Source organism: Corvus kubaryi, unplaced genomic scaffold (assembly GCF_017639235.1).
Source record: "Corvus kubaryi isolate FWS band 111438036 unplaced genomic scaffold, C.kubaryi_AGA036_p1.0 37397, whole genome shotgun sequence".
NCBI lineage: Eukaryota > Metazoa > Chordata > Aves > Passeriformes > Corvidae > Corvus > Corvus kubaryi.
The window spans coordinates 426,579-438,341 of record NW_024581136.1 but is presented as its reverse complement, the minus strand read 5'-3'; the positions used below and the strand labels follow the sequence as shown (position 1 = coordinate 438,341).

Below are 11,763 nucleotides of genomic sequence, written 5' to 3'. Positions count from 1 at the left end.
TTACAGACTGTTTATGAGAAGGCTTTTGCATGAGAGGGTTATCTTTTGCTTTAGCCATGTTCGTAGCCTATTAAATTTTAGATGACTCAAATAAGATTTTCTTTCTTGTTCATGTAAAAATGTGCCCCATCTTTTCATGCAGGTAATTGCATTATCTAAACACATGGGCTCTTCACACGTTTTCTTAAAGAGGCACTCCTGATGCCAGGTCAGTGTCCCAGTGTGTCTGTGCATGGAACAGATTTTTATGACAGTGCATCACACTGACCATGGGCTGAGCATTACAGGATTTTGGAATACTGTAATATGGTGTTTCCCATCATAAGGAAGGGGAACAAGGGTTGAGGTCTCTGTTAATGGCGCTTTCACCCATTTTCTGCTGACAAAGCACATGTGGTATTGATAGAAGAGGAGGAAAGGAATGATCATCTGAAGTGAAAATGTGAGGAGACAGAGCTATTCAATCCCAAATCATATAATCTGTCCCTAAAACAAGCATTTTGGGTTGGAACACCACACAAAAGTGCTCCACTGATGTTCCACACATCAAGTCTTTCCATGTTAGCAACAGACCCCTGTGATCAGTGAAAAATAAATACATTTTTCAGTTTAGTTCTCCTTGGCACCAGAGAATCATTTGTATCACCCCACCATGGCAAGGCTGTGCTAGCAACCCTGGCTGTGTGTAGAGAGCATTTTGTTATTTATCACCTTAAAGTGTGTTCTTCTCTGGAGAACTGCTGCTTTTAATGATAGATTTTTGGTGATGTGAATGTAAAATACATCACAGTTTTGGGTATCTTTTTAATTTTATGGATGGCACAGCTTAAAACCAGGTACATCAAATAAAATAACTACTGCTGAGAGTGAATAAAAGTTGGCAGGTATGGCAGTTGAAAATAACCCTATTTTCACCCTAAATATAGCCTGGTTTAATTGAAATCTAGTGGTAGCTATGAGACAGCTGCTATAGCAAAGACCAGTGACAGCCTGCTGAGGTTAAAAGAATACAGGCTGCCTGTGTCTCTGCTGAGATAAAGTGGCATCACAGAGAGCAGAGCAGCAGTTAGATTGATGAAAAGTTTTTAAAGCACTGATTTGTAAAGTCCTTATGCAGTTTTATTTATAGTTTGTTTGTCTCTGTCCTCCTAATAAAACAGGTTTCATTCTGAAACCAGAAATGTGATGCAGATCCCGAGCTGATGTTAACTGATTTAGCTCAGCTGGGAAGGAAGCCACGGATACAGCAGGTCAGTCACGTATCCCCCTGAAATTCTGCCAGTGTAGGAGCAACAATGATAGAATTTTGACTTTTTTCCATGAGAGGGTTTCTTAGAAATGGGTATTTCAGCTTCATGAGGTCAGCCTAAAACCACCACATGGTCTAGGGGAGAAGGGTACATTAAGGCACAATCTGATGCTTCCATATCATTAAGTAAGTGATCTAACAGTGATGATGTTGGTACTCCACTCTAACAGCACCATGTACAGAAAGACCAGCAACTTAATTCTAGGAAGGAGTTGTCTCCATTGTCACAGGTGAAAAGTGGACATTTGTTATTATCCCACTGCTTTCAATATTCTCTAACAAGCACTTTGTTTAATTCCTATGCTTTCTGGTTATTATTTTTTTACAGTCTAAACCCCAGTCTCTCAGACTTATCCTCCCTGGTCGCTATTGATATTCTTTTTAGTCGCTAGTACTTAATTAATATTTGCCATGTTCTTACTAAGGTAAGTCCATACTTTCTCATTATATGAAATTAAAAGTAGATGAGCTTAGTTCCCAAATAAGAGAAGCTTTAGAAAGATATAGAGCACCCTCACATATGGATTTTTCTTTTGATTTTGATTCTCAGGAGAGCCCTTAAGACCTTCTATCAACCCTGTCAATCAAATAAATTGATGAATCATTCAGAGCTAAGGCTACAAGCAGTCCTGCATAGCAACTTCTGAGGTGAGTTCCTGGCTTTCTTGATTACTGCATGCAGACAAAACCTCTTCATGGCTGTGGGTCACTGCTGATGGAATTCAAAACAAGGGAAATTAAAGCTCATCCACCTCAGCTTTTGTGATTGCTCTTAGGAAGATGTGAGTTCAGTTCCCCTTCTGAGCCTCGTGCTCCCAGGACTGGCAGGACCAGGAGGAGCATTAGAAAGGCAAAACAATCTGCCCAAACAGGAAGAAAAGCATCCTAAAGTAGCCCCTCTAGCTGAGTACAGGACAAAACCATCAGGCAGGGAAAGCAGGGAGATTCATGGAGTGTGGGAGAAGAGAAAGGTTATGTACGGTGTTACTGGAGGGTTTGCACAGACGTGCTGAGAGGTTTCATCAGGATGGATGAGTGAAGTGTTCTTATGAACTTTCCCGGGTAGCTGTAACCTGTGTTCTTTGTTGGCATCATTATATGTATGTGGTACAAAAAAATATCAAACTGGAAAGGGGACCACACCAAAGACATTAACAAATCTCAGAGGGTTTTTGTACCTGTTACTGCCCAAAGTATTCCTAAGTATCACATGACACAGCACACTTCTCTGGACTGCCCTGAGAGTGAAGACTGCACAGCCATTCACAGGAGGCTCCTGGCACACTGCAGGACAGGACAAAGGGTAGGAGTCTGTCCTCAGCATCCCTCTCCAGGCATACAGAAGCCCTGGAGCTAATCTGCTTGGTCCTGGGAATGATGTGCTGCTCTGGAGGCATCTAAGTGCACAAAGAGCCTCTCTGGGAGGCTGAATCCTTTATGCTGTTCTTCGTGCAGCTGTAATTTGAAATGGTTTCAGATAACCACATTAGTACATTGAGAGTCTGCAAAGTGCATGTGAGAGAGGGGCAGAGCACAGGGCTGACTTTGGCAATGGCCACTAGTGAAGAGCATACAACAGTGCTTCCACACGGACCCTCTGAGCTTCCAGCACTCTGTGCCTCGGGATCTCTCCAGCCAAGAGTGGTATCTGGGATAAACAGCAGTGTGACATTCCCACTAATGTTAAGGAGAGTTTGAGCAAAGAGGTTCCAGTCATCCCTACTGAGCTGACAAAAATAATTTTGTGGTTTTACCTCTGCATTTGGCTATCTCAAATTTTGTTTTTCATATACAAAAGCAGCGACTAAAAGAATCGCATCAAAACTTTCAAATCCACATGAACAGAACACTTAATCAAGCCCCATAAATGGAGAATAAGAGGACTTTCTCTGGCAGGCTATGCTGCATCTCTTGAAGAATGAAAAGTACATTCATTATGCTTCTTTTTGGAAGGGAAGGATTTTCATCTCCTTTTCAATAGATAGCTTTGAACAGTTCATTTCACAAAACATTAAGAAGGAAAGATTTGGGGAAAATTGTATTTCTCTGCCTTAAAATTGAATTATGGGCAGGGTGTTTGCCAGCTCATTTTTCTTGTTTGTGTGAAACAGACATTTGTGAGTTGTGGAAAATGAGCAATGGGAGGAGGGAGGAAATTGTCCAAGCCTACATAAGAAGGTTAGATAGTATAGTGGTATAATTTATAAGGATTTACAGACACTGCTGTGCTTCCATACCCAAGAAGGCCATTGTGGACACACTGCACGGTGTTTTTGCCTTGTGACCCATCAAATCAATGGCAGCCATTGATGGGTCAGCTTTTGTCTGCCTTGAGGTCATGGGAGCAGCTATTAAATGAACAGCTCTAAATTCTCATACTGGCATTGGTAATTGAACCCGGGCTATCAGGCTGATGCCAATCACACAGGTGTTGGAGCCTGCAGCGTGTATGGGAACAGGGTGTCACAGTGCAAGGCAGGTTACAAGTTCATTACAGCCAAGCACTTCATGAGCTTCTTATGTCAAGAGAGTCAGAAGGGAGTCTCCTGTTCCCACCAGGCTGGAGTTAGGAAGGACAGGCAGTTAGAGATTTCAAAAAGCTCTCTCCTGTGACACTGGGTCAGTCTCCTTCTAAGCAGAGAACTCTGCATACGCTGGTATCCAGTACAAGTCCTTCCCTGGCTAAGCAAATCCATGCAGTTTCTGATAGTGTGGTAAATTCTTCTCACTGCTCAGCAAGCTTCACAGGGGACTTGGTTACCTCAGACTTTATGGACCTTGTTAATGTTATAAAAACAAGAAAGCACAGAAATTAAGCATTTTATTATGCAAGTTTGAGAGGACAGCAAGGATAAAATACAGTGTTTCATTGTAGGAGCCAGTCTTTATTTTTTTAATATCTGAAAACATGAAAGAGTAATCTCTTATCAGTTGCATGTTCCATTAGGAAACCACTTTGTCTTTTTCATTTTGAGCAGCTATAGTTATGAAAGCACTCTGTGCCTAATTGGTTTAATAGCAAATTCTCATACTTAGGATATAGGAACTATATATATTGTATCAACAAATAATATTTGTTAGCTGCTGCGCTGGAAGGAAGAGGGAACACAGCACATTAGGCCTCCTTTGTTTTTGCAAACTCGTTTTGATATCCCACATTAACATTTCCAAATTTCTTTATAAAGGAAAGGATGCTCTGTTTCACTTGGAAACTGAAAGAGTCTCAATTAGACTGTAATTAGTTTTATATTCACATAATACTGGGAAGAAACTAACAGAGTCCTCTTTTGGGGAAGAAAAAAAAGGAATACTTTGTGAGCTAGCAGTCATTGAAAGGACTCAAAGCCAGAATATCTGGCCCTGATTTTAGTATCAAACCTGAATCTGTGTTAAAGTCTGTTGAAGGTGCAAACATCAGTCACATCACTATGGATGCAAGTTTATTATATTGTAAGCTTTTTTTGGTTTATCTTTTCCTTTAAATCTGACGGGAAAAATAGGGGAGACTGGAAAAAGGAAAAGAATGGTGTGGATAGATCAGAACAGAACAGCCACAAATAATCCAATATTTCATAATTTAATTTCACACTCACTAGGCTGCAGAGTCCCCACTAGACTGTGGGGAAAATAATCTAAGAAGGGTATTGGCTTAACAATGGTAACGTCAGGGCTTAAAGAGAGGTCTGGCAGCTTTCTAAAAGTAAATGTGTGTCCTTCCTTCTCCCTCTATTTCTCTACTCAATATAGATTAAAGTGACCTCTGGAGATAAACTCTACTGAACCCCCCCAAGTAGTTCTGCAGTGTAGTTTTTATTTGTACAGTATGTGAAAGAAGAGTTCAGATTAAATTCCTGGCCTTTCAGAAAAGTTTTCTCTTCCTTAAAAGAAGGAAACAAAAAGAAAAAAGGGTATTTTATTTTAAAGCCAAAGCCTCTTTCATGGTCCCATGATCTCACGAGTTCTTTGGCTGGCCTGTGACCTTTCAACCTTGCACTACATGTTTCTTTTCTAAATTAGCTAGTGTTGAGACATCAATGGAGGAATATCAATGTTATTATAAAAGGCATCATTCTCTCCCAAAAATGTCAGTGTGAGTGAGTCATTGCACCTAACTGCTTAGCTTTTGTAAGGCAGCAAGGAAGATTTGAAAGTGTGCTCCAGGGTCCCCCAGTCCACTAACTTCTATTTAAAATGCTTTAAAAAGCGATGTCCCTGGCATCTGCTACAATAGAGGCAAGGGAACTAAGCTTTGCTCCTTCAGCCACAGAAGAAAAGTCCTTCCTAACACAAAACTATGTCTGTGGTGTGAAAATACATAGCTATTACAAATAATTTATTTTGAAGGCTATACTCAAAAGTAGCACTGTAAAAACAAACCAACCAACAAACTGAAAACTTGGTGGGAAAGAACTGAGTGTCCTGGTGAGTTTCTAACACCCCATGTCTCTGCATCTCCTTGTATTCATGCTCTCTGGCTTCTAGCAGGTTGAGGAAATGAAATCAGATTAAGAGCTCTATTTTTAATCTTAAGAAGATGGGTTTGTGTTGTCTGGCATCTTGAAAAATCCAACTCTGGATGTTTATGTGGTGCTGATCAAAGAAACAGTGATATTACACGAGGATGTGTAATTATAAGGGTACTTAATCTTCAGCCAGGATGAACTGCTGTACCTACACTGGCATCACACTGTCTTCTGAAGGCTTGGTCCTGGAGCACCTTTAAAATGCTGTAGCCATAGACACAAAGACATTCACTGTCTTTGTGTTACAAAATGCATAGATCTCAAAATGAAAAACACACTGGCCCAAATTCATTCCAGCTGTAACTCTGCTCATGTACAGTTACATCGGAAGTGAAGCTGGCACACATTAAACATGTGTGTCACCTGGTAATTATCTCACTAACAGTGCAGAGAAAAAGGCATGGGAAGGACACATTTCCAAACTCCAGGTCAGATTTTCTCCCCTGTGTGTGGAAAGCTGCCCAACATTTGCTGTGAGCTGTCCTCCCAGCTACCTGGTGATAACCCAGGTTTACCTGCTCCACGGGCTGACACCCGCTCGGCGCTGGGTGTTTCCTGTAGCACAGACATAGCCTGGAGTGGGAGAGCCTCTGCTCCCAGCTGGAGGTGTTGGGTGCTTTTAATACAGTGCTGTCAGTGTTTCCTCACAGTCAGTTTCCCTAGAAAAACAGGTTATGTTGTACCTAACCGAATGTGAGGGGAAAAAAATAAACACTTGAGCAGAATGCAAGATAATTGTATTAATTCATCTAAGTGCTTTAGTCTGTAGTGTTTAATGTAGCAACAGCTGAGGATAAAGTGCCAGCTGAGAAGTTCCATTAGGGATGCCAGATGCCCGTATGGTGAGTCCACACATCTTTCTTCATGGCCGTAAGTTTTTCTTCTCAAAGAAGTCTGGGATGCTTATCCCACACCAATTTACCTTGGACTAGTGCTCAGGAACACACTGTTGAGCTGGCATTCCTAGGAACAGAGTGTGTTCCTGCTCGTGTTTTTCTTAGGTCAGTGCCACATACAGATGACAATGAGAATGAGGGGAGATTTTTTACCTGAAAAATCTCTTTCAAAAGCAGTTAGGTTCAGGACATAATCTCTTGAATTATAAGAGGAAGTCATCTGATTGCAACTTTTGCAGGAAGCGGGAGGAATCTTCTGTACATCATCATAGGAGCATGCTGAAAGGACACGTTTCTCATCTAATTTTGGGAGAAATTTTGAGCCATTTCATACCATCCAGGCAAGCTCTGCTTATCCAGCATAAACCAAATTCAAGTCCCATGTCCATCTTCTTTGTTCATTACTGCAAATGTTTTGGAGAGTGGGAAAAGCTTTACTGAAAGTGTCCAGAAAGGATGAAATGTACTTCCTGAGGCAGACCAAATTAGCAGCAGTTTCTCTAACAAGTTTATGGCATTTATTTATTTTTTGGCCTTTTAGACTTCTTTCTGCTGAGAAATCTCTGACTCATATATAATACAAGTACAGTCTAGCAGGCTGGAGTCATTGGTAAGAGGTCATTAAGCAATACATTCCTTTAAGTTGCTGCTGTAAAATTGGGTGGTTCAATTCAAAACACAGCACAGAGTGGCAATTACCTGCATTAGCCAGATTCTCTGTCTGACATTACTTAGTTGTTCCTAATATTCTTAGTACTAGCCAAACTGGGGAAATACAGCATTCCATTTAAAGGGAATTGGTCTGTTCCACCAAAGGCTCAAACAGGAGCTTGGCCCAGCCTTGGCGTACACTGCTGCACTTGTCCTCTGTGCAGCCCCTCTTCCTGTATTACTCGGCAGCCAGAATTGTGATTGTCCTTGCCCTGGGGCCTCAGTCTGGTTCCCTCAAGACCTGGGAAGGGTCCCCAACTCTGTACATCTTCTGAACACTATCCTTGGTTAATTAATCTGGGCACACAAATCCCAGAAGGTCTTAGTATTTTGGGAAGGCAAATGGTGTCTTACAAAGTCAACTGAGATCAAGCTGGATTTGTCGGTTGTACATAGATGCCCCAGCAATTCAAGGGGATTGATCTGATATTTTTGGTGCTCAAAACAACCAGACACATGCTGTTTGCGCATGTCAGAAAGGCTTCTTGGGGGAATGTGAGCAGAGGGGAGGAGAAGATGCCAGATTTCCAATGAAGGGAGAACGGTGAAGAAGTAAGTAGCTGCAGATAGCAAGGTGTAATCTAGTAAATCCTCTGAATAACTTAATTCGATTTGATTCAGCAAAACACATGTCCAGCTTCTGCTGAACACCAGCCAGTGTTGGGGGGCAGGGACCAGCAGGGGCTTTCATGAATCCCGCAGGAAACAGCTATTTCAGAGATTAAAGGAATTGGGCAGAAGAGGTACTAAAATACTCTTGCTTTGATGAAGATTTTTAATCTAAAGGTGCCAGATTTGCTGATGCTGCCAGAGAATCAAAAGTATCATAAAACTGGCTAAGGGAAAGGGGCAAAGGGTTTCATTACATGAGGTTGGTAAGAGCGAGGAAGCTTTAGCTCAGTTAGGCTTTGCCCATCTCTCTTCCTTCCCTACTCCCCATTCTGAGTGAACTTTGCACTTGATGCATAGGGAAAAAAGTAGAAACACCACTGAATTCAAATGAGAATGCACTATTCTTTTATGTGGCATCAAGGATACACTGCAATTTAATATGGCTATCTGGGTTTTTTCCTGTTTCGGTTTTGCTGTCAAACTCCAGGTTGCTGTAAATGTAACTCAACATAGGTCCATTTTGGAACCAGCTGGAAGTCTGGTGGGCGTAATTGCATTGCTGCCTGTACAGTTCTTGACTTGTATCAAGGTGAAAAAGAGAGGCATGTCCACTGCATTGCAAAAGTTTTGGAAAGTGCTAGAGAAACAAAGACATCTCTGTGAAAATTGAGGTTGTAGAAAGCTTCTTTGTTCACTTCTTGTTTTTAAAGGGTAGCTTTCCCCACTTGTGCCAGATGATTTGGCTCTTCATCATTCTTGCTTCATAATGCTTGGATCAGCTTTTCAGTGGACAGTGCTTTTTGTCAGGACTGTCAAGAGGTGATCTCCAGAGCAGGATGGATTTTCTGTCTTCCTCTGGCTATCTTGCTGGCTGGCTGTGTGCTTTTTGCCTCCTCTGCATTTTGTCTACTCATCTTTGTGTTTTACCCTGCCTTTTTTATCTTTACCAGTTCTGGCTCTTTCTGCCTCTTTCTGGACAATCTTTTGTTTACTTTTTGCCAAGTTCCATTCTTTTAGCTGAGGATGTTCAGAAACTGGATCTGGTCCTCAGATATATACACAATCCAATTTATAATGGATGCCAAAAATACATTTTCATCATGACACTTTGAAGATGTTTATTTCAATTTGCTTAAAATGTACCTAGGTCAAATCCTGCATGTGCATACAAACTTAACAGCAAAATGAGATGTGCCTCACCATTTAAGATTTGTTTGCTCAGGATAGGATCCTGTACAGACTTGCAGATATCTTCTCCGTTGAAGAGCTCGTATCAGCTTGGGTTTATTTTAAATTTGTCTACTTACAAGCGTCTCATTATGATAGTATGTGAGCATCTCAAAGGCAGGTGGTTAGATAAGAAACACTCTTGCCACTGTTTAGGAGATAAATGACCTGCTGATGGTCACTTAATCCTGGAGGTTTGCAGCAGAACTTTTAGTTCAGCTGTAGCTTCTGAGAAGAGCCTGGGAGCTGGCAGTGTGATCTGTGCTGGGGCTGGCAGCCTGGTGTCTCACCAGGGAACAGCAGAGTGCATATGAATAAGCAGAGTGCGTGCTGTGGTCTCCCAGGATTTTATCGGGAATGACATGACTTTAGTCCCTGCCGCAGGCACTGTCACCCATCTGGGGGAAGTGAGATGTATATGAAGAAGGGAAATACTTTGGCCTGTGAAATGATCTATAGCTCAGGGGATGGTTCCAAGGCCAGAACTCAAGGGTTTCAGTCCCAGTTCTTTCTCTGCCAGCAGTTGGTGTCTCAGTGCACTTCAGTAGCTGTATGAGTGCAGAGAGCTCTTCGCTCACAGAGAGCTTTCCCAAAGTCACTACAGGCAGAGCACTCAATATACAACAGCAACAAGTATCCAATCCCAGGCTTTGAGAAGGAAAAAAGGAGTTAGGTACTGCTTTTGTCCCTCATGTCACCCATCCCAACTAATTCTGTAGCAGCCAGACCAGGTAAAAGGTTTATGACTCTGCCTTTCTTCTCTATCAAGTGCTTTGTCTCTTTGGAGTTTGCATTCCTGGAGTTCATTCCCCTCAACAGACCCAAGTGAGACTGTTGTTACCTGTGTGTCTGCAAGTATTTGATTTTCACTCGTTGATTTTCCTCCAGTCACAGCAATATATGTACAGATTCCTCTGCTGCTTGTTTTTTCTGTCGTTATTGTAGTCAGGTTAGTTAGATGAAATGTCTGACACAGGTCTTCAAGTGATATGTTCAAAGCCTGGGGAGAGGAAAGGGCTATGGCTATAAAATTAAAATAAATCCCCAGGAGTACAGGCTGAAATAACCTCATGCCACATAACCTACTTGGTAACCTCTTAAGTGTGCAGTATTTTTGCATTTACAAAAGACTTCTCATTTAAAAACAGGGTAGGTCAGACTCCATCCATGGCAGATTCCTCCCCCCCCCCCCCCCAATATTTCCAGGAACAGTATTTCCACACTCCAGAAAGCTCCCAAAGCAAGCTCCAAGATGAAGTGTACCAAGATTTGGGACTCTGTGAGCCTTGGGTTTCTAAACTGTGCATCACTGAGAGATGATGCAAGAGGCCAAAAGGCGCAATGTCATCAGGGAAAGAATTAAGATTTGGACCGTATGGGGTGTATCTGACTCATAGCTATTAACTTTTGGTGGTAATGATGTGTCACCTTAGTCATGATCTTCATTACAAAATTCTCCCTGTCTTTGCAGGGATTTTCCCTGTCCTCTTAATCTGCTTTGCCATATCTCATAGATGAATCTAATTAGGAAGATTTAATAGGAAATCATTAGGTGATTTCATAGGAAAGAAGCAACTTTTCCCTACTGCCATCCTTCCTCTCCCCGTGGCTCCTACTTTGCAGTCACTTCTCCCTTACTCATTTCTCAGGAGAACAAGCAGTTCTGAAGCAATGAGATGAACGACACCAGTTTCCCATGTATTCCTGCATATCTGGGTGACTGACTAGTCCAAAAGCTACAGTTTCTGATAAATTTTGCTAGGTTTTTGGGAGGCACAGTGATGGTGTTTATGTGTGGGGTTTCTGCTATCTTGTAAGGTTTAAGCGCACACAAGTGCTCCAGCTGAGGCATGGGCAGATTCCCTCCCCTTTTTTCACAGAGAACAACTGCTCTCCAAAGGCTCAGGAGTGATCACGGGGTCTTCTGTCTGTCGTGAAGCAAGTTAGATGCTGGCCAAGAGCCTGCAAGCTCATTTGGGGGAAGCACACGGGCATTGCCTTGACACACAGGTGATCACAGATGCCTCATTTCTGTGGGAAGCAGCTTAAGACGCGGCTGGCAGAGCTGCAGAGCACCAGTTTCAGGAGCTGGCAGGCTGTTGTAGGATATAAACTCCAAAGCTGACAATCTGTCGTAGAAAATTGCCTCTCTTCCCACATCTGCTCTTAAAAGGGCACTTTCAGCCTCCCCGGGACCTTGCTGGCACTCTCCGGCTGTCAGCTGAACTGCTTTCTCCTCGCCGGTCTAAGTGTGGAATGATTTAAGTCTTCTACACGGCTGTTTTCCCACCACGCTGGCGGAACTCGGGCTCCTCGGGTTAAGCACCCGGGCCGCGCCGCAGACAAAGAAGGGTTCGATGCGCGTTGTCACCGCATCCTTCCCAAAGGATGGCGTGCGGCCCCCCGAGTGCTGTCCGCGCTGTGGGGCTGTCTGCGCCCTGCCCGGCCGCGGGCTGCCGGTCGGGGATGCTCCCGGCCGCGCTCC

General features: G+C 42.8%; 1 protein-coding gene across 1 annotated transcript in view; it reads left to right on the top strand.

Annotated features, from left to right (window-relative positions):
* Nucleotides 1–1,898: 1,898 nt before the first annotated feature.
* The window catches only part of GPC1 (glypican 1), a 215,953-nt gene continuing 206,088 nt past the window's right edge, over nucleotides 1,899–11,763 (top strand). Inside the window, exon 1 of the mRNA XM_042041842.1 lies at nucleotides 1,899–1,957. The gene's annotated coding sequence lies outside the window, so the exon portion shown is untranslated. The remainder of the gene's footprint in view (nucleotides 1,958–11,763) is intronic.